General features: G+C 43.5%; 1 pseudogene; it reads right to left on the bottom strand.

The window, feature by feature from the left end:
• Window positions 1–12,135: 12,135 nt before the first annotated feature.
• On the bottom strand, window positions 12,136–14,589 carry LOC112392231 (heterogeneous nuclear ribonucleoprotein U-like protein 1 pseudogene; annotated as a pseudogene).
• Between the last annotated feature and the right edge of the window lie 5,124 nt (window positions 14,590–19,713).

Here is a 19,713-nt window from a genome sequence, read left to right as displayed (position 1 = left end):
CACACACCTAATCGTTAGCCCTGAAACAAAGCATCCTCCTCACAGAACAGATAGTAATGAGAAAAAAGTATGACATCTGTTAACACTGGTCTCTAGCTTTGGTAACCTAAGTGTGTTAGTTACCTAGTGCTACCTAACAAATTATCACAAATTTAGTAGCTTAAGCCAACCCACATTTGTTATCTCACAGTTTCTGTCAGTCCAGACACAGCTTAGCTGGGTCCTCTGGTTCAAGTCTCACAAGGCTACAGTCATGGTGTTGCCAAGAACAGTGGTTTCATCTGATCCTCAGCAAGAGAAGGAGCTGCTTCCAAGATCACATGGTTGTTGGCAGAATTCAATTCCTTGTGAATTGCTGGACTGAGGGCCTCCATTTCATGCTGGCTGTGGGCCAGAGCTACCCTCAGTACCTTGTCACATGGGCATCTCCAAAGTCCAGCTCACAACACAGCAGCTTGCTTTCAATAAGGAGTCTGCTACCAATACAGAAGTTACACTCTTATGTAATAATATCATGCAAGTGACATCCTGTCACGTTTGCTGTATTCTGTTGGTTAGATGCAAGTCACAGTTCCCAGCCACATTCAAGGGGAAGAAATTACACACGGGGGATTCCTCTTTCCAGACTTCCAGGAGGTAGAAGTCATTGCAGGCCATCTTAGAACCTACCCACCTCACCAGGGAAATAGATTTGAAAAGTAGGAAGGAGTCAGGAAGGCTAGTGCTGGAGCAGAGATCTGAGTGAGCCACAGATTCTGGATGTGCTTGTTGGGAGTTCTTGAACTCTAAATAGAAGTGCATCCTTTACCCACAAGTGCATTCTAAGTGCTTACCGTGAACCAGGCACTGTTCTTGGCATTGGGGATACATCAGACAGAAAGGGAAACTGATAATTGTCAATGAGCAAAAAGTAAATAGGGAAAGGGTATATAAAATAGTAGGAGCGTTGGGACTTCCCTGGTGGTCCAGTGGTTAAGATTCCGCACTTCCACTGCAGGGGGCGCAGGTTTGATCCCTGGTCAGGGAACTAAGATCCTACATGCCATGTGGCGCAGCCAGAAAACCCAAAAACTAATTAAATAAATTAATTAAATAGTAGGAGTGTTACAGAGCCCAAGCTCACTCTGCTCACTGCAGGACAGGCCAGTAAATCAGGAGGTGAATTGTTCTGGCAAGGAATAACGACTTTAATTGGAAAGCTAGCAGACCAAGAAGATGGCAGACTAGAGTCTCAAAAAACCATCTTCCCTCAGTCCAAATTCGGTCTCCTTTTATACAGAGGAGGGGGAGGGGGAGAGGCCCACTGCGGTGCTGACTAATGGCTGAGCAGGACTGCTATAGGTCGTGCCTGCGCCTCCCCTATTACAGGAGGGGAGTGAAATTTTAGATACAGTAGCCGAGAAAGGCCTCCAAAGGGACCTCTGCATAAAGACCGGAAAGAAATGAGGGACCTAATAATGCACGTGTCCAAAAAAAAAAAAACTATTCCGGGCAGAGGGAACAGCAAATGCAAAGACCCTAAAATAGGCAGTGTGCCTGGAATGTTGGAGACTAGCAAGGAAGGTGTACTCTCTATTGCCGAAAAACAAACTGCCCCCAAAATTTACTGACTTAAACCAACAATAAACACTGTCTCACATAGTGACTATGGGTCAGGTTGGAAGCGCCGTTAGAGCTGCACTCCCCCTTACTGCGGCTTCTTTCCCCTTGCCCTGCCCTTTCCCAAACCTTTGTCCACCCAGGGCCTCTTTCCCAACCCCATCAAGCCAGAGCCCAAGTGCCTTTTGCACTTATTGGAAGGTACCCCCTTGCCATGGCCTCTTCTGTGTAGGGACCCAGAAGCAGAATGTAAGATGCCTGGCACCTCCTCCAAAATGGTGGCGCCTGGGATGCCCTACCTTAACGCTAATAAAAACTGGTTGCAGGGCGCTGCCATCTTTCTTATGAGCGACAACAGGTTGATTAAGAGGAGACGCTGGCTGTTGTATTGATGCAGAAGTGGCAGCGCCAGAGCTGGAGTCCCTGAAGAAAGGATGGGAGCAGGTCGGTATCAGTCGCCTATCCTCCCTACAAGCAAAAACTGGGCCGGAAACAGATTGGGGAATTGCCAGAAATATCCTTGATGATGGTTGCCCCCAGGGAGCCAATGGGCGCAGCTACCTGCTTCACCACCATAGACCCACCTGCAAAGACTGTACACAAATGTCTATAGCAGCTTTATTTGTTATAGCCCAAAATAGGAAATAATCCAGTGTCCATCAATAGATGAATGAATAAACAAAGTATGGCATACAATGGAATGCTACTCAGCAATAAAAAGGAATAACTATTCATACAACAATATGGATGTCTCAAACTAATTATGCTGAGTGAAAGAAGCCAGATTTTTTTTTTTTCCTCCGCAGGGCGCAGCTTGCAGGATCTTAGTTCCCTGACCAGGGATCGAACCTTTGCCCCCGGCAGTGGAAGTGCTGAGTCTTAACCACTAGACGGCCAGGGAAGTCCCAAAAAGCGTACATTCTGTATGATTCCGTTTATATGAAACTCTATATAGAAAGCAGATCAGTGGTTGTTTAGGGGATGGAGTTTTGCCCAGTGTGGGAGGGAGAGTTACAAAGTAGCACAAGTAACCTTTTGGGGTGATGGGTATGATCGAATATTGGTTGTGATGGTTTTACGTGTGTATGTATATGTTGAAACTTACTACGCTGTACACTTTAAATATGTGCAGCTTATTGTATGTCAATAACATCTCAATAAGTAACAGGGTAAGAAATAAATCTTTAAAACAATTATTTTACAATGAAATAAACAATTATTTTAATATTTTATTTTAATTTTTAATATCTATATATTTGAATATTCGAAAGTATTCATGCATTTTACATACCTTAATTTGTGTAAAAAACCTGATCTTCAAAAAAAGTCCTATCACACATGTGAAGCATGTGCAAATCGTCCCCCTGAATTTATTTAAAAACCATGTCTGCTTTCAAACTCTAAGTATAACCTATTACTGGCATATTTTAATGGTCTGAGAGGCTTTTTCATCAGGAGCCATCCTGATGTGGGACTTCAGATGCACTGTTTTTTCAGATATGTCAGGTAGGTGGGAAGGAGAGAGTTGGGGGAGGACCAGTTACATAATTTGTGGACCTAGGGCAAAATGAAAACGTGGGGCTTCTTGTTCAAAAATTACCACAAATTTCAAGACAGCAACAGCAGAGTGTTAAACCAAGTGTGGGACCTTCTGAGTGTGGGGCTGTCTGCAGCTATACAGGTTGCATGCCCATGAAGCCAGCCCTGGGTAGAGGGGAGTGTCCTGGGTAATCTGTTAAGACCTGAGTGAGTTGCCTTGCCATGGCAGTCACTGTGCGTGTTGATGCTTAAAATTCCCTGGGTCTCTTGGTGCAGGAGCAATGGAAGCGGAGGTCCTCCATTGGAAGTCAGTAAAAATGTCTTACACAAGAGTCAGTTCCTCAGAAGTTACCCCAAGATCATTCCGTTTGTAACCTCCTTCACGTTCTCTTCCCCGTTACCCCTCTAACTTTGTATTACGAAAACTTTCAAATATACAGAAAAGTTGGAAGAATTGTCGAGTGAACACTCCTATACCACTATTAACATTTTACCCTATTTGCTTTTTTATCTTTCCATCTATCCATTCATCAGTCCCTCTCAATTTTTCATTCATTTCCAAGTAAGCTGAAGAAATCGGAATATTTTATAAGTGTACGTTTGCTGAATTTAAACAAATGCATGCACTTGTATAACCCAAACCCTTCTGCAAAGCCCTTTTAATCTCAAGAAACTTTTACCTCCTGGTTCTTTATTCACTTTCTCTGTCCTTTCTCCTCAAAACCTTGTTTCCTCTTCTTTCTAACAGACTTTACAAATCTGTTAAACCCAGAACCAGAAGGAACTCAACAGCTAATCCCCCTTTCTCCCTAGGAAGTGTTCATCATCTCTGAAACAGCAGATTTAGTGCTTTAGAGCTTGGTGAAGAGCCAGACAGTATTTTCAGCTTTGCAGGCCTGGCCCTACAGTCTGTCACAACTACTCAACTCTGCCCTTGTAGTGTAAAACCAACCACAGACATTACATAAACAAATGAGCATGGCTGTGTTCTAATAACCCTATTTACAGACACTGAAATTTGTGTTTCATGTAATTTTCTCATATCACAAAATATTTATTCTTTTTTATTTTATCTTAACTACTTAAAATTATGAAATCTTGGACTTCTCTGGCCGTGCAGTGGTTAAGACTCTGCAATTCCACTGCAGGGGGCATGGGTTCAGTCCCTGGTCAGGGAACTAAGATCCCACATGCTGCCAGTGTGGCCAAAAAAGTAAATAAATAAAATAAAATTATGAAATCTATTCTTAGCCATAAAAAACAAATGGACTTCCCTGATGGTCCAGTGGTTAAGACTCCATGCTCCCAATGCCGGGGTCCCGGGGTTGATCCCTGGTCAGGGAACTAGATCCTGCGTGCCGCAACAAAAGATCCCGTGTGCCACAACTAAGAACCAGCACAGCCAAGTAAATAAGTAATATTAAAACAAAACAAAACCAAGCAGCAGGCTGATTTAGTCTGTGGGCTGTAATTTATTAATTCCTGCTTTAGAACCTCACTGTTCCTAAGGTGTCCTCAGACTAGCCCTATGGCAGCTTATTTGAAAAAGATTCTCTGGTCCAACCCCAGACCTCCTGAATCAGAACCTGTATTTTCACTGATTCCTGGATGATTCTTGTTCACATGAAAATTTGAGAAGCACTACCCCATAGCTTGGGTTTGGAGACCAGAATGCAAGAGGTTGAATTCATCCGCTCTTACTGGATGAGTGACTGATGGTAAGTTACCATAATTGCAGGTTTAAAAATAGAATTCTACTTATTAGTAATTATGAGACAAATTAACAATTACTGATACAGATTGTGTACCTAAAAAGTTCTGAAGGAAAAAACCCTAGCCCAATATGGGAAAATGAAAGAGTTGTGAAATGAATGTTATATCTGCTTGTTCACTTTATATGTGGAATAAACTCTTAGAAGATATATACTGGCAAAAACTCCTAAATATTTATGTACTTTAAAAAGAGAAACAAACCTGATCTTACTAACAATTTAAAATATTATAGTGGTACAATTTGGTTTTAATGTGATACTGAATAGAGATAAAGTATAGTGAATGCTGAGGTGTGCCACCCATCTCTCTCCCTTTCAGGGCCAAAGCACCCATCCCCCTAGCTGCTGGGATTGTCGGCTGCTGACAACTCACAGCTGAGTCCCTCTTCAGCAATTGCAAAGGTACAAACACCCAACCTCCTTGCTGTTTTTCGGGAAATCACCGAGAGCCATCTTAGTTTTAAACCACACCTGAATATCCATTTGGTGTCAAGGAACCCAGGATCCGACACAGATCAACAGGATATAGAAAGGACATCAGCAAAAGCAAAACTACTGCAGTAGTGAAGACGCTCTTGTCTGAAAGCTAAAGAAACCAACTCTGGCTACCTTCAGCAGAAAAGGCAGTTAACCAGAATACTAGGGTAAGGAGTGGGTTGAAGAAAACCCTGGACAACAAGAATTATCTAATAATCAGCTAGGGCTGTTTGGGGAATGCTTGAACCTTCTATATTGTGGCAGCTCCCAGGCTAGGCATGTCTCCCTTCCAGATTTCAGACTGCCAGGAGAGGGAAGGTGACTGGCTGAGCTTGGGGTGAGGGCAGCTCTGGCAGGGTCGGGAAGTAGGGGAAAGGGGAGGTGGTGGACAAGACGTAGTCAAGACTACTTATAGGGTGACCAACTGTCCTGGTTTTCCCAGGACTATCCCGGTTTTAGCACTGAAACACCTGCTTCCCAGGAAACCCCTTCTCAGGACGTGCAAAGTCCCAGTTTTTGCAATGGGTGCAAAGGTTGTGGGTAAAGTAGAAAACTGATATGGTGGCCCCCAAATAGGAACTGCTGAAAGCAACAGATTTTAGTGTCAAATGATACAGCAGAGATTTTTTTGCCTTCCATACTGCCCCTGACTGCTGATGTTGATAACCATGATTGGTAGTTCACAATAAGGAATCATTCATTGATGCATCACTCTGAGTAACGCAACTTAAGTGTATTGTAATTAGGAGCCGTAACTGGTTTTGCCTGTGCCTGTGGATTAACTCATGCTTTGTATCAAGTAGTGCTAGTTTTAACTTCTGACAATTGTGAATACTGTGATAATGTTTTCTAAGATTTTAGTTAATGAAAAGAATGGTTACGATACCAACACCAGCATAACCCAGACCAAAAAAAGTTTAAGTGAATGTGTTTTTTTTTTTTTTTTTTTTTTGCGGTACGTGGGCCTCTCACTGCCGTGGCCTCTCCCATTGCGGAGCACAGGCGCCGGACGCGCAGGCTCAGCAGCCACGGCTTACGGGCCCAGTCGCTCCGCGGCATGTGGGATTCTCCCAGACCGGGGCACGAACCCGCCTCCCCTGCATCGGCAGGGAGACTCTCAACTACTGCGCCACCAGGGAAGCCCAAATGTGTTCTTTTAATGACAAATGGAAGGACACATGGATTAGGGAGATAAATAACCAAAACAGAGAATACTGAACAATATGGAGAAAATTCAGGATTGAGTATTCGGGAGAAAGGTATGTAAAAGTACACACGATGGCAATCTCACAAGTCTGGGAAAAGACAGGTAAGTACTTTTAACTTTGTCAAGGTTTTTCAGCTCCCCCAAAGACACCAATAAAAATAGTGGTGGTGAATTGGCTTAGGTATACCAAACACACATCATCATCATTCCTTTGACTGCTCTGTGAAACCAGGTACAGTTCAGTACAGTTAATTTTTCGAACTCAGAGCTTGCAGCTAAAACATCCCATGGGCAAGCTAAAGGGGAAATTTTGACAAGATATGTTGGTCCCTTACAGTCTAAAGCCTATTTTGTCAGATCTTGCCAGCCATCATGATCAGCTTTCTACAGTTTATCAAGTGGTGTGTGGAGTCATGGTAACAAAAATTTCCCCCTAGTTCTTAGGTACTCGAAAAATGGAGTTTCAAATCATCATCTTGATTTCTATGAAGATTTTAATGAAACCACACCCACACAAACATAAAACGAAAGGGTGTTGATATCTTGTTCAATTAATAACTAGATTTTGTTCATCTATCTGCACATTTGGCAGACAATGTAGATGTAATTTTCGTAAATTCCATTCAGTCCCTAAACTTTTCACCGAAGAAAATAAAAAGATATTAGGGACTTCCCTGGCGGTCCAGTGGTTAAGACTTCACCTTCCGATGCAGGTGGTGTGGGTTTGATCCCTGGTCGGGGAGCTAAGATCCCACATGCCTCGTGGCCAAAAAACCAAAACGGAAAATAGAAGCAATATTGTAACAAATTCAATAAAGGCTTTAAAACTGGTCCACATCAAAAAATCTTTATAAAAAAAGAAAATTAAAAGATTTTATCTGCAACACTGCAAAAAAGGGGATGTGATTTGCTTATCTGAATACTGAGGCTTTCATAATGAAAGGTTTTGGTTATTTCTCGATTTCTTCAAAACATGCAGAAGCACTTGGTAAGATTTTAAGCTTTAAAGAAATGGACGGAGATGGCCTCCTTAGACATATGTGTACCAGATTGCTATTGATGCTAACCATAGAAAAGATGTTAAAATGTCTTACTGTAAAATTATATTTTCCAAGTGTGGGGCAAGCATGTCCTTCTCTAATTTGGAGAATGAGGATGAGAAAGGAGAAAATGATTATAGTAAAACAAAAGTTATATGCTGTTTCTCCAGAAGTGTTTGATGATCTGGTTAAATAGAACTTTCTCAATTTCTTGACTGAAACTGTTAACTTCAACTTCACAAGTTCAAATTACCTTTCTCATTTTCCCTGAGAGGGGTTAACTTAAAGTGACATTCAAACACTGAAGTGCTTAAAAATTGTGGACATTTTAGACATGGATAGCCTCTGATGAATTTATAGATCCAAGACCCAGCAAACAGCTGCTTTACTAGCATAGCCTTTTAGATACAAAGTGGATAGACATTTTTAGAGAGCTGGAAATGAATTCATCCAAATCTAAAAACCTGCTGTTGCTAGTAGATAAAATCATTAAATATCCCACGCTCATATGCTTTTGTTTAGGAGATATTTGGCTTGCTGTCATCAAATTGGGGTGACACCAGGAATTAGCATAACGTGGGCTTGATAGGAGCAGAGCTCCAAGTCAAAGTAAATTTTGTATGTAGTCAGTTTTACCACTACTGTTCATACAAGAAAAGAAGTATGTCTTGAAGGCCACAGGCAGTTCAGAGAAACATTGACAAAGAAAACAGAGTAAAAACATCCCACTATATCATGAGACAGAAATATTTCCTTTTTAAAATTAAATATAGGTATTATCTTTTTCATTAGGTCTATTGCATTTATGTTCTCCTTTTAAAGTCTTAAACTTGGGGCTTCCCTGGTGGCGCAGTGGTTGAGAGTCCGCCTGCTGATGCAGGGGACATGGGTTTGTTCCCGGCTCCGGGAAGATCCCACATGCCGCGGAGGGGCTGGGCACGTGAGCCATGGCCGCTGAGCCTGCACGTCCGGAGCCTGTGCTCCGCAACGGGATTATATACTGTAGACTATACATTAACATAGCCCACAGATTTTAAATATCCAATGGAGAGTTTTTAAAAAGTTAAACTGTTGTATCAGAGGAAAAAAAGAAACATAAAATATTGGGGTTTCTTCCTTGCATAAAGTATGTTTAATTTGTTCTACTATTAATTACTACTAATTATCACAATTAACTGATTCTATTGTTTTACTCAGACCATTTCATGATTTGCCCCTGCACCGCTCACCCTATCTCTCTCCATCCCTTTATACGGTCTTTTCATTAGAGCACTCACCTGTGTTTTAAAAGTTTAACGTTGTCTATTGCTCAACTAGAACATAAGCTATTGAGACCCATCTGTCCTGTTCACTGCTGTGTGCCACACTTCTAGAAGTGTCCAGCACTCAGCAGGAACTCAGGCAGTATTTCCTGAATGAATTAAGTGATGTGCACAAGGCCACGTTCTGAGCCACAGGAGAAGCCAAGAGTTAACAAGCTCAAGCTCTAGTCCTTTTTCTTGGTATAAATAGGTGTCATGAATCATGCACTCATTTTGTACTCAGAGGAGGTAAGATTTAGTTGTAAAGGGTAGAGTAAAATGATATATAGTTGGGATTTAAAAAGAGCTGCTTACAAGCTCTGGGATCCCAGGGCAGGCCTCAGTTTTTTGTTTTTTGTTTTTGCGGTACACGGGCCTCTCACTGTGTGGTCTCTCCCGTTGTGGAGCACAGGCTCCGGACGCACAGGCTCAGCGGCCATGGCTCACGGGCCCAGCTGCTCTGCAGCATGTGGGATCTTCCCGGACCGGGGCATGAACCCGTGTCCCCTGCATCGGCAGGCGGACTCTCAACCACTCCGCCACCAGGGAAGCCCAGGCCTCAGTTTTATGGCATGTAAAATGGGGACAATAGACGCCTCCAGAGCTGGTGCCCCAGGATGTAACATGGAAGCATCAACCCCTGTCTTATTTATTTATTTATATATATTTTTTAATTTTTAATTTTTAATTTTTATTTTTTGGCTGCATTGGGTCTTTGTTGCTGCACGTGGGCTTTCTCTAGTTGCTGCGAGCAGGGACTACTCTTCATTGCGGTGCATGGGCTTCTCATTGCGGTGGCTTCTCTTGTTGCAGAGCACAGGCTTTAGGTGCACGGGCCTCAGCAGTTGTGGCATGTGGGCTCAGTAGTTGTGGCTCACAGGCTCCCGGGCTTAGTTGCTCTGTGGTATGTGGGATCTTCCTGGACCAGGGCTCGAACGAGTGTCCCCTGCATTGGCAGGTGGATTCTTAGCCACTGCACCACCAGGGAAGCCCTCCTCTTTTCTAATATATATATTCAATGCTATAAATTTCCTTCTAAGATCTGCTTTCACTGTATCCCACAAATTTTGATAAGCTGTATTTTCATTTTTATTTATTTTAAGATATTTTAATATTTCTGAGATTTCTTTGACTTGTGTGATATTTAGAAGTGTGTTGTTTAATCTCTAGGTATTTCGGGGTTTTTCAGCTATCTTTCTGTTGTTAATTTCTAGTTCAGTTCCACTGTGGTGTGAGAGCATACATTTTATGGTTTGTTTTTTTAAGTTTGTTAAGGTATGTTTTAAGGCCACAGATGCTTGCTGTGTTTATCTTGGTGAGTGTTCCTTGTAAAATTGAGAAGAATGTTTATTCTGTTGTTGGAAGCAGTAGTCTATAGGTGTCAATTATATCCAGTTGATTGATGGGGCTAGAAGTCAACTGTGTCCTTACCGATTTTCCATTATTAAAAAAAGGGTGTTGAAGGAATCCAATTATAATAGTGGATTTATTTATTTCTCCTTGTAGTTCTAAGAGTTTTTCCCTCACATATTTGGATGGTCCATTGTTAGGTACATATAAAGATTACTACTGTTTTGTTACACCTGTATCATTATGTAATGGCCCTCTTTATCCTTGATAATTTTCCCTGAAGTCAGCTTCCTCTAAAATTACTACAGCTGCTCCAGCTTTTTTTTTTTTAATACATGGTCTTCTCAGTCCCTCCCCTCCCCCTGACTCAATTTTGAATGAAGACGTGGATTTTGAAAGCTTAACACCTTGTACTCTTTCTTGGCGTCACTTTGACATTGTTTTGTTTTTGTTTATTTTGCGGTACGCGGGCCTCTCACTGCTGTGGCCTCTCCCGTTGCGGAGCACAGGCTCCGGACGCGCAGGCTCAGCGGCCATGGCTCACGGGCCCAGCCGCTCCGCGGCATGTGGGATCCCCCTGGACCGGGGCACGAACCTGCGTCCCCTGCATTGCCAGGCGGACTCTCAACCACTGCGCCACCAGGGAAGCCCCCAGCTTTCTTTTGGTTAGTGTTAGCATGCTATACTTTTCTCTATTTTTTTTTTTTTAATCAGGGTTGAAACCTTGCTTCCTTCCTGCTAGGAAGTGCCATGTCATTTATTGAAACAAAACAAGACAGAGCAAACACATTTCTTAATAAGTGCAGTTTGTTAAAGTCCTGTTAAAACATATGGGTCAAGGGGAAGTAAAAATAATCAGAGGATCACTGTAGGAAAAACCTTTAGGTCTGGCACCTGGGAGACCTCTGGAGAGGAGGCAGTGAGAAACTTCATGTTCTGAAAGGAAGGAGCCCCCCAACTCCCTTCTTCCCTCTCACCCGATTAATCCCACCAGAAACTACCAAGATGCCCGGATAAAAGGTTTCAAGTTCAATAGTCACACTCTCTCCAAATACAAAAGGCAGGTACAATTCAACTGAACACAGAAGGTTTTGTGCAAAGTTATGGGAAACTGAGACACTGTATAAAAAGTTAGGTTAAAGATTATTCTGTGGTTTTGTTTTGTGTGTGTTTTGTTTTGAGGGTGTGGCTCTTCCTCGGTCACCTGAACTCAGCAAAGAAATGGTTATCCTGATGGAATATCAACAGCCGACCCACAGTAAAAAGGGACAAATTCTAAAAATTAAAAAAAAAAGCATAATTACCAAAAAACATCTGTCACTTCCTCCTGCTGCGTTTTGCTTTTTTAAACTTGTGTGTTTTTAAGTTTTTGATTTTTTTTTAAATCCTGAAAAGTAGACAGTAAAACAGCTCCTGGAAGAATTTAAAACCAACTGCATGAGAATCTGGGAAGCTGAGGGGCTGGAGCAGGGCTGGGACCAGAGGACAGGAAGGGCCCCCCCCCCACAGCCCTGTAGCTTCACTGTATGACCAAGGGAAGGGGCGTCTTTAGTCTTTGAGCCATGGCCGCTGAGCCTGCGCGTCCAGAGCCTGTGCTCTGCAACGGGAGAGGCCACAGCAGTGAGAGGCCCGCATACTGCAAAAAAATAAAAAATAAAAATTGAAAGGTCATTGTTGCCTGTTTGAATCCAGAGGAAAATGCCGGCCCTGTGTGGGGTAAGAGCCCCTTGGAGGGGAGGCAGCCCTGGGAGGACCCATCCCCCAGCACCACATGACACGGTGGGGTGGACAAGGGGGGCCAAGGTGGGCGCTGGTGGAGGAAGCCAGCAGGGGCCTCCAGGACACACTGGCTATTGTGTGCTTGTGCCCCCCTGTGTGTTCCCGGAGTAGCTCCTGTAGTCACAGTTCCAGTAGTACGGCGGCCACTGGCCCTGGTTCTGATTGTACTGGTTCCACTCCTGGGCATACTGTTGGTACTGGTTATAGCTGGGCTGAGGGTAGGTCTGTGCGGTGGGGGGCGGCGGAGGGGTGTAAGGGGCTGGGTTGTAGCCGCCGTAGCTCCCATAGTTGTAGGCAGGTGGTGGCGGAGGTGGAGATGGTGTAGCTGTGTAGCCCTGGCCGTAAGCTCCCTTGTAGGGAGGTGGCTGGCTGTAACTCGGCTGTGGAGGGCTGTGGCTGCTGACAGTAGGGGTGCTGGTAATTGGCGCTTGAGCCAGGGATGTTGCTGTTCTTAGCGTAGCTGCCAGCCCCTGGAAGGTTCTGAGCAGGGCTGTAGCTGGGTGGCGGCAGTGGCTGTGGTGGCGGTGGCTGCTGTGGTGGCGGCTGTTGCTGGGGAGCCCGGTTGTAGCTGCCTCGGGTGTTGGAGTTGTTGTTATCCCGGCTGTTGTTACCCCAGCGGTTCTGGTTGTAGCCACCACCTCCACTGAGGTTGAAACCTCCTCGGTAGCTGCCTCCTCCGCTGCCTCCTCCCCGATTCTGGAAGCCTCCTCGGTTGCCCCCAGGGGGACCTCGGTTGTCATAGCGCTGGAAACCGCCGCCACCCCCAGAGCCCCGGAAGCTGCCACCGCCTCGGTTGTCAAAGCGCTTTTCAGGGTGTGGCCCAGCCTTGCGGCCTTCCTCATTGTATTGCCTCACCAGCTTGTCTGCTTCCTCTCGCTGCAGCTCAATGAACAGCACCTCGTCCAGGAAGTCCCCAACATCTGGCAACATGAAGTTGGCTTTCATTTCTAAGACGGCGTGATCTGGGACATCCTTTGCTTCTTCGTCGTTTTGCTTTATCGTTCGGTCTTTTAGGTCCTCATCAGTGGGACAAATAGCAATAGCTTTGCGCTGGAAGCCTTCGTATGGTCTCATTTTTCGTCTCTGGGCTGACCCATAAACATTTGTCTGATCTAGGATATAGCTGCGTTTCTTTCGGGCAGCGGTCTGCATGAGGGGGTTGAAGCACTGGGTGGCCTGCTGGATCAGGACGTCCCAGCAGCCGGCGTAGTTCCTCTGACGGCGTAGGCCCATCACCTGCATCTTACCCATGATGGCATTGGTACCCAGGATGTTGTACTTCTTGGAGGGGTTGGAGGCTGCCTGTTTGATGGCCCATGTGGTCTTACCGGTGGCAGGCAGGCCCACCATCATAAGAATCTCACACTCTGCCTTGCTCTTTGGTCCGACAGTGCCCCGGATTCGCTCACTCAGGGGAAGGTGCTGGATGAAGGTGAAGCCTGGCAGGACGGAACAGTAGGGCTCTGCCCTCTGCCCGAAGTTGAACTCCACTGCACAATTCTTCACCAGGACATGAGGGTAGAGGGCCTGACCCCCTAAGGCTTCCTTCTGGATTCGGAAGGCAATGCCCATCCACTTCCCATTTTTGGTGAAGGAAAGTTCCACGTCATTTCCACATTCAAAGTCCTCAAAGCAGCCAATCACATCATTCTCTGCAAACTTGTCTCTGTAGTTTTCAAACCGGCTGCTGGTGGACTTCTTCCCAGTGCCTCCAGAGCCATAGGAGAAAGGCTCTTTGCCTAGCTGAGTGCTGCAGGAGTCCAGGGACCAACCAATACGGACAACGTGTGGGTCGGGCTCTGTAGATGGAAGGTGCTTCACAGAGACTTCCTCATTGATCTTTATCTCAAAGCACACACGGCCCCTTCTGACCCCATAGCTGGCACGGGCTGCTGACCACAGGTATGCAAAACCTTCAGTTGTGAGTGGGCAGCCACTACTCCGGTCTCAGGCCACCTTGAAGTGGAGGTCGCAGTTATATGTGTCGATGGCAGCAAGGGTGTTGTCAAAGTCATCTTCATCCTCTTCAGCGGGAGGCTGAGGAAAGCAGCCCCTCCTATCCTCCCGGTGCTCGAAACACCCCCGTCCTCGGTTTTCTTCATAAGGCCTCTTGCGACTCTGGAACTGCTGTCTGTCTGGTTTGGGTTGAGATGCTTCGGGCGGGAGGAAGCTGGTGGGTGCTTCTTGCTTCATCTCTGTCTTCACTTCTGCTGGGCGATAGGCCTGCTGCTGCTGGTCCATTTCCAGCGTTCTCCTCTCGTAGCCTGACTCGTTCTCTTTCTTGATGACCTGCATCTCATAAAATTGGTTCTGCATGGTAATATTGTCCATGACATCTCCTCGTTGTTGTGCCCGGGTTGCCCCAGTTCGTTGTCGGCCTCGAGCTCCCGCTCGTCGTCGGGCTCCTCGGCCTCCAGCGCCGCCTGCAGCCGCTCAGCAAGCTCGGCCTTGAGGCCGCGAGTGTCCAGGCCGTGGCGCTGCTGCTCCTCGTGAAGTTCGTTCACCTTCAGACGGCGTACATCCATGGCCTGGGCCCCCGGGGCGGCCCACAAGCCCAGCCCGGCCTCCCAGGGCTCAGTCCCCCTTAAACCTTTCCTGTCAGGAGGCAAAGGGGGAAAGGGGAGGCCCCCACTCCACTCTCTCTATTTTTTAAAATTTATTTTTTATTTTTGGCTGTGTTGGGTCTTTGTTGCTGTGTGTGGGCTTTCTCTGGCTGTGGCGAGCGGGGGCCACTCTTCGTTGCGGTGTGCAGGATTCTCACTGCAGTGGCTTCTCTTGTTGTGGAGCGCGGGCTCTAGGCGCCTGGGCTTCAGTAGTTGTGGCACGTGGGCTCAGTAGCTCTGGCACGTGAGCTCTAGAGCGCAGGCTCAGTAGCTGTGATGCACTGGCTTAGTTGCTCCGTGGCACGTGGGATCTTTCCAGGCCAGGGCTCAAACCCGTGTCCCCTGCATTGGCAGGTGGATTCTTAACCACTGCACCACCAGAGAAACCCCCCTTTTCTCTATTTTTAATTTTATCTTTGATATGTAAAGTGGTTATTGATATAATTGGATTAATACCTATCATATTTTTTACTGTTTTCTATTAATTGTCTCTGTTGTTGTTTTCTTTGAAACCTAGACTTCATGTTCTGGGTAAAAGGAACACTGGTAAGACCTTTAGTGATGTGGTGATAAGGTGTAGGGGGAGGGGTTATGTTCTATAGTCCTGTGATTAAGCTTCAGTCTTGGTGAAACTGCCACTGGACTGTGAACTTTACCAGTGCCTCTCAGTCTACCTCCGTCCCTCAGGTGGGACAGGATGGCTAGAGTGGGCTGGAGCTGAGCATTTCTTTTCCCTCAGGTTGGTTAGACACTAATGAAACCTCAGTAGGTTATCGGCTCTGGTACAATAGTTTCTCTTTGCGGCATGCCTTATTAAGAACAGAATGCTTAGAGAATATTTTAAAATAGCGACTTTCCCCCTCTCTCTGCCAGAAACACAATGGAGATTTTTCTCCAGTCTTAGTGAGGACTTAGTGAGGACTTGATTGGGCTCCTGGAGGTAAAGCTCATAAAAGTGCAGGGGCTTCTTAAAGACTCAGACCCCCTTGGTGCATTTAACTCTCAGATTTGTCCACACTGAGCCTCCTGCAATTTTTCCATTACAGTTTAGGTTTTCCATCTTCTGTACTGGTTCCCACAGAGGTTTCTGCTAATGTACCTATGCTCTGGTAAGTTGTGATTCTCTGTATCCACCTGTCTGTGGACAGCAGTTTACCCTGTGACCTTAATTCTCTGATGGATCTATGGAAGAGTTGATTTTCAGTTCATTCTGCTTTTTACTTGTTATAATGGATTGATGACTTCCAAGCTCATTATGGACTAGAAACTGGAAGTCTTATCTCTAGTTGATTTTTTGTAGTGACACGTTTTGATTCCCTCCTCATTTCCTCTTTTGTGTATTCTATAAATATTTTCTTTGTGGTTACCAGAGGGGTTACATATAACATCCTAAAGTTATAACAATCTATTTAAAATTGATACCAACTTCAATTGCATACTAAAGCTCTATTCTTTTACAGTTGGCTCCTTCTCTTTATGTTATTGATATCACAAACTAAATCTTTATATATTGTGTATACTTTAACCTAGATTTACAATTATTTTATGCAAAATTACATTAATACTGATTTTATATTTATCCATGTATTTACCTTTATCAGCGATCTTAATACTTTTGATGGCCTACAGTTGTATCCAGCATCCTGTAGTGCCTGATATTAGGGAGATGGAAAATACTCCATCCCCAAATTCCTAGCTTACCTGTAATGATTTCTTTAATTTCATCCTTTGATTCATGATTTTAGCCAAAAAACAAAATAAAAACCCAAACAGTTCCCAAACATATACACTTACCAAAAATGTTATGAGCGATTAGGAGCAAATAGGATTTCATGTTCAAATTAGTTGGATCATACTTGGATAAACCACTTAAGTGGGAGTTCTGTCTCTTTTTTTTAACTGCACAGTTAATATGTTGCTGTGCCTTATAGGATGTGGGATTATAAGGCTATTGCTAAGATGCAGACATAGTATGTGGAGGTAACTCCTAAAGTCACTCATTATATCCACATTCATTTTATTATAGAATGTAACATACTGTTTTGTTTTTAACAAAATATTTTGCAAAGTGCATGGCAATGGTGAGATGCATTAAACTATAGGTGACTGGTGTTTTCTGGATCGCTAAATATTTGGAATGTGGACAGAATGGTAATGATGATAGCAGTGACATCACAGCAGATAGGGTAACAACTCACTTTGAGATCAGGTTGCATGTATGTTGACATATGTAAAATGGTGAATATATAAGAATATATTAAAAATCCAATTCTAGGGACTTCTCCGGTGGTACGGTGGTTAAGAATCCGCCTGCCAATGAAGGGGACACCGGTTCGTGCCCCGGTCCAGGAGGATCCCACATGCCGCGGAGCGGCTAGGCCCGTGAGCCATGGCCGCTGAGCCTGCGCGTCCGGAGCCTGTGCTCCGCAACGGGAGAGGCTACGGCAGTGAGAGGCCCGCGTACCGCAATAAAAAAAAAAAAAAAAAAAAATTTTAGGCTTTGCAAACCACTTAGTCTGTCACAGGTACTCAACTCTGTTTTAGTGTGAATGCAGCCAAAGACAATATGTAAGTGAATACATGTGGCTATGTATTAAAAACTTTACTTATGAACAATGAAATGAGTTTCATATAATTTTACAATATATTATTTTTCTTTTCATTTTATTTCAACCACTTAAAAATGTAAAAACCATTCTTAGCTTGCGGGCCATATGAAAACAGGCAATGATCTGAATTAGTCTACTGACCCCTTAGAGTTTGATGGTAAATTTTTGTTTGTTTGTTTTTTGCGGTACGCGGGCCTCTCACTGTTGTGGCCTCTCCCGTTGCAGAGCACAGGCTCTGGACGCGCAGGCTCAGCGGCCATGGCTCACGGGCCTAGCCGCTCCGCGGCATGTGGGATCTTCCCGGACCGGGGCACAAACCCGTGTCCCCTGCATCGGCAGGTGGACTCTCAACCACTGCGCCACCAGGGAAGCCCTGATGGTAAGTTTTTATCGAAAGTATTTGATTTCTGAGTTTAGGTAATGGATTCAGATTATGATGAGTATCTGTATTCTTTTAATAGACTGCTAAAATAAATTTTCATGTTTGCAGACTTAGTACTATATGACACTCAAATTATTATATTTTTTACATCAGGATTATGTGAAACTCACAGAACAAGCTTTTTATCTCATTTGATTTGTAAATTCCTTGAATATTTGATAGATTTTGCCCATAAAATGATCTGGCTTGGTGATCTCTTTAAGTAGAGATTACATCAAAATATTATTTCTGCGTTGTTTGGGTCTATTAAGGGTTTACATCTTTTGGAGTTAATTCTGTCATTACATTTTCCTACAAATATCACATATTTTGCTTGATTTCCAGTTATTAGTAAATACATTAATCTCTAAACATCATCATGTCCATATATAATTTATGTATTCATCTGTCTTCTAATTTTTCCATCAGAATTAGCAATGCTTGTATCTATATATATTTTTTCTGACAAAGAAATAATTTTACTTTTTCCTTGAAGTATTTTTGCCTTTTATTTTTTACTGATACCTTTTCTTCTATATTTGGATTTAGTTTGCTTTTATTTTTCTAGCATTTTGTCTTGTACATTTAGTTCACTTATTAATAATTTTTTTTCTTTTGGCTGTTACATGGAGCTTGTGGGATCTTAGTTCCCTGACCAAGGATTGAACCCCAGCCCTCAGCAGTAAGAGCGTGGACTCCTAACCACTGGACTGCCAGAGAATTCCCTATTAATAATTTCTTCATGTTTTAATATCCACATGCCTATTAGGCTATACATTTTAATCTAAATACAGATCTGTCTGCCTGTCAACCCTCAACATTTTTCTACATAATGTGCTTATTTTCATATATACATAATTCAGGGATTGATTTCCTTCTTAACTAATATTTGGAGGGGTGTTATCAATATTCAGATATTGTTGGCTATCATATTTTTTTTCCCATTCTGGAAAAGAATGTGACCTACATGTGTTCTGCTTTGAGGGGGAAGTGATTATTGATATTTCATGTTTTGCTCTTTTTTGACAGATGTGTTTTCAACTACTATAAATAGGTTTTTTTGATGGGTATGAAATTGTGCAGCATGAAATATGAGGTGTGAATGTAGGCTTATTCACCCATTCTTTGTCTTTGAGTTTACTTAGGATTTTAATTTTCTTTTTAAACTTCATGCTGAATAAGGAGTGTTGGTGAGATTCTTTTCTACAAACATTATACCCACTGGTCTTTTTTCATTATAAATTCTTTGATATAAATTGAGGTGTGAACATGATGAAACATGGTAAAAGTCCTTTCCACTAATAATAACAGTGAAAATATTACTGCTAACGTTGGATAACTATCAGCTAATTACTATATATTAGTAAGAGTCCCAACCATTTTACACTTAACTCATTTATCCTTACAGCAATCCAAGACACACATCATCAGTATATATTTATACAAAAAAAATTATAAAGCAGCACTTTTTCTACAAGCATTTACTTATTTGGTTGCATGTGCATGCATGTAAAAAAGTTTTTTTAAAAGGTCTCAAAGGATAGGGCTTCCCTGGTGGCTCAGTGGTTAAGAATCCACCTGCCAATGCAGGGGACATGGGTTTGAGCCCTGGTCCAGGAAGATCCCACATGCCGTGGAGCAAATAAACCCGTGCGCCACAACTACTGAAGCCCATGCACCTGAAGCCCATGTTCCGCAACAAGAGAAGCCACTGCAATGAGAAGCCCGCATTCCGCAATGAAGAGTAGACTCCGCTCACTGCAACCAGAGAAAAAGCCCGCATGCAGCAAAAAAGGCCCAACACAGCCAAAAAAAAAATAAAATTTTAAAAAAAGTCTCAAAGGATAAAAACAAATCTGTAATAGTGATTATGAGGGAATTGGGAGTTATTGGCAATTTTTTATAGGAAGAAAATGTTCATCAGTTATTTCAGCACTGATATTTAATGTTTTTAAGTTTCAAACAAAAAAAGTACTAAAGTTGCATTTAGAAGGCAACTTTTATAACTGCAAAGTT

The sequence above is a fragment of the Neophocaena asiaeorientalis genome, unplaced genomic scaffold (assembly GCF_003031525.2).
Source record: "Neophocaena asiaeorientalis asiaeorientalis breed wild unplaced genomic scaffold, Neophocaena_asiaeorientalis_V1.1 scaffold280, whole genome shotgun sequence".
In the NCBI taxonomy this organism is placed as follows: Eukaryota; Metazoa; Chordata; class Mammalia; order Artiodactyla; family Phocoenidae; genus Neophocaena; species Neophocaena asiaeorientalis.
This window is presented reverse-complemented; position numbering and strand designations above follow the sequence as displayed.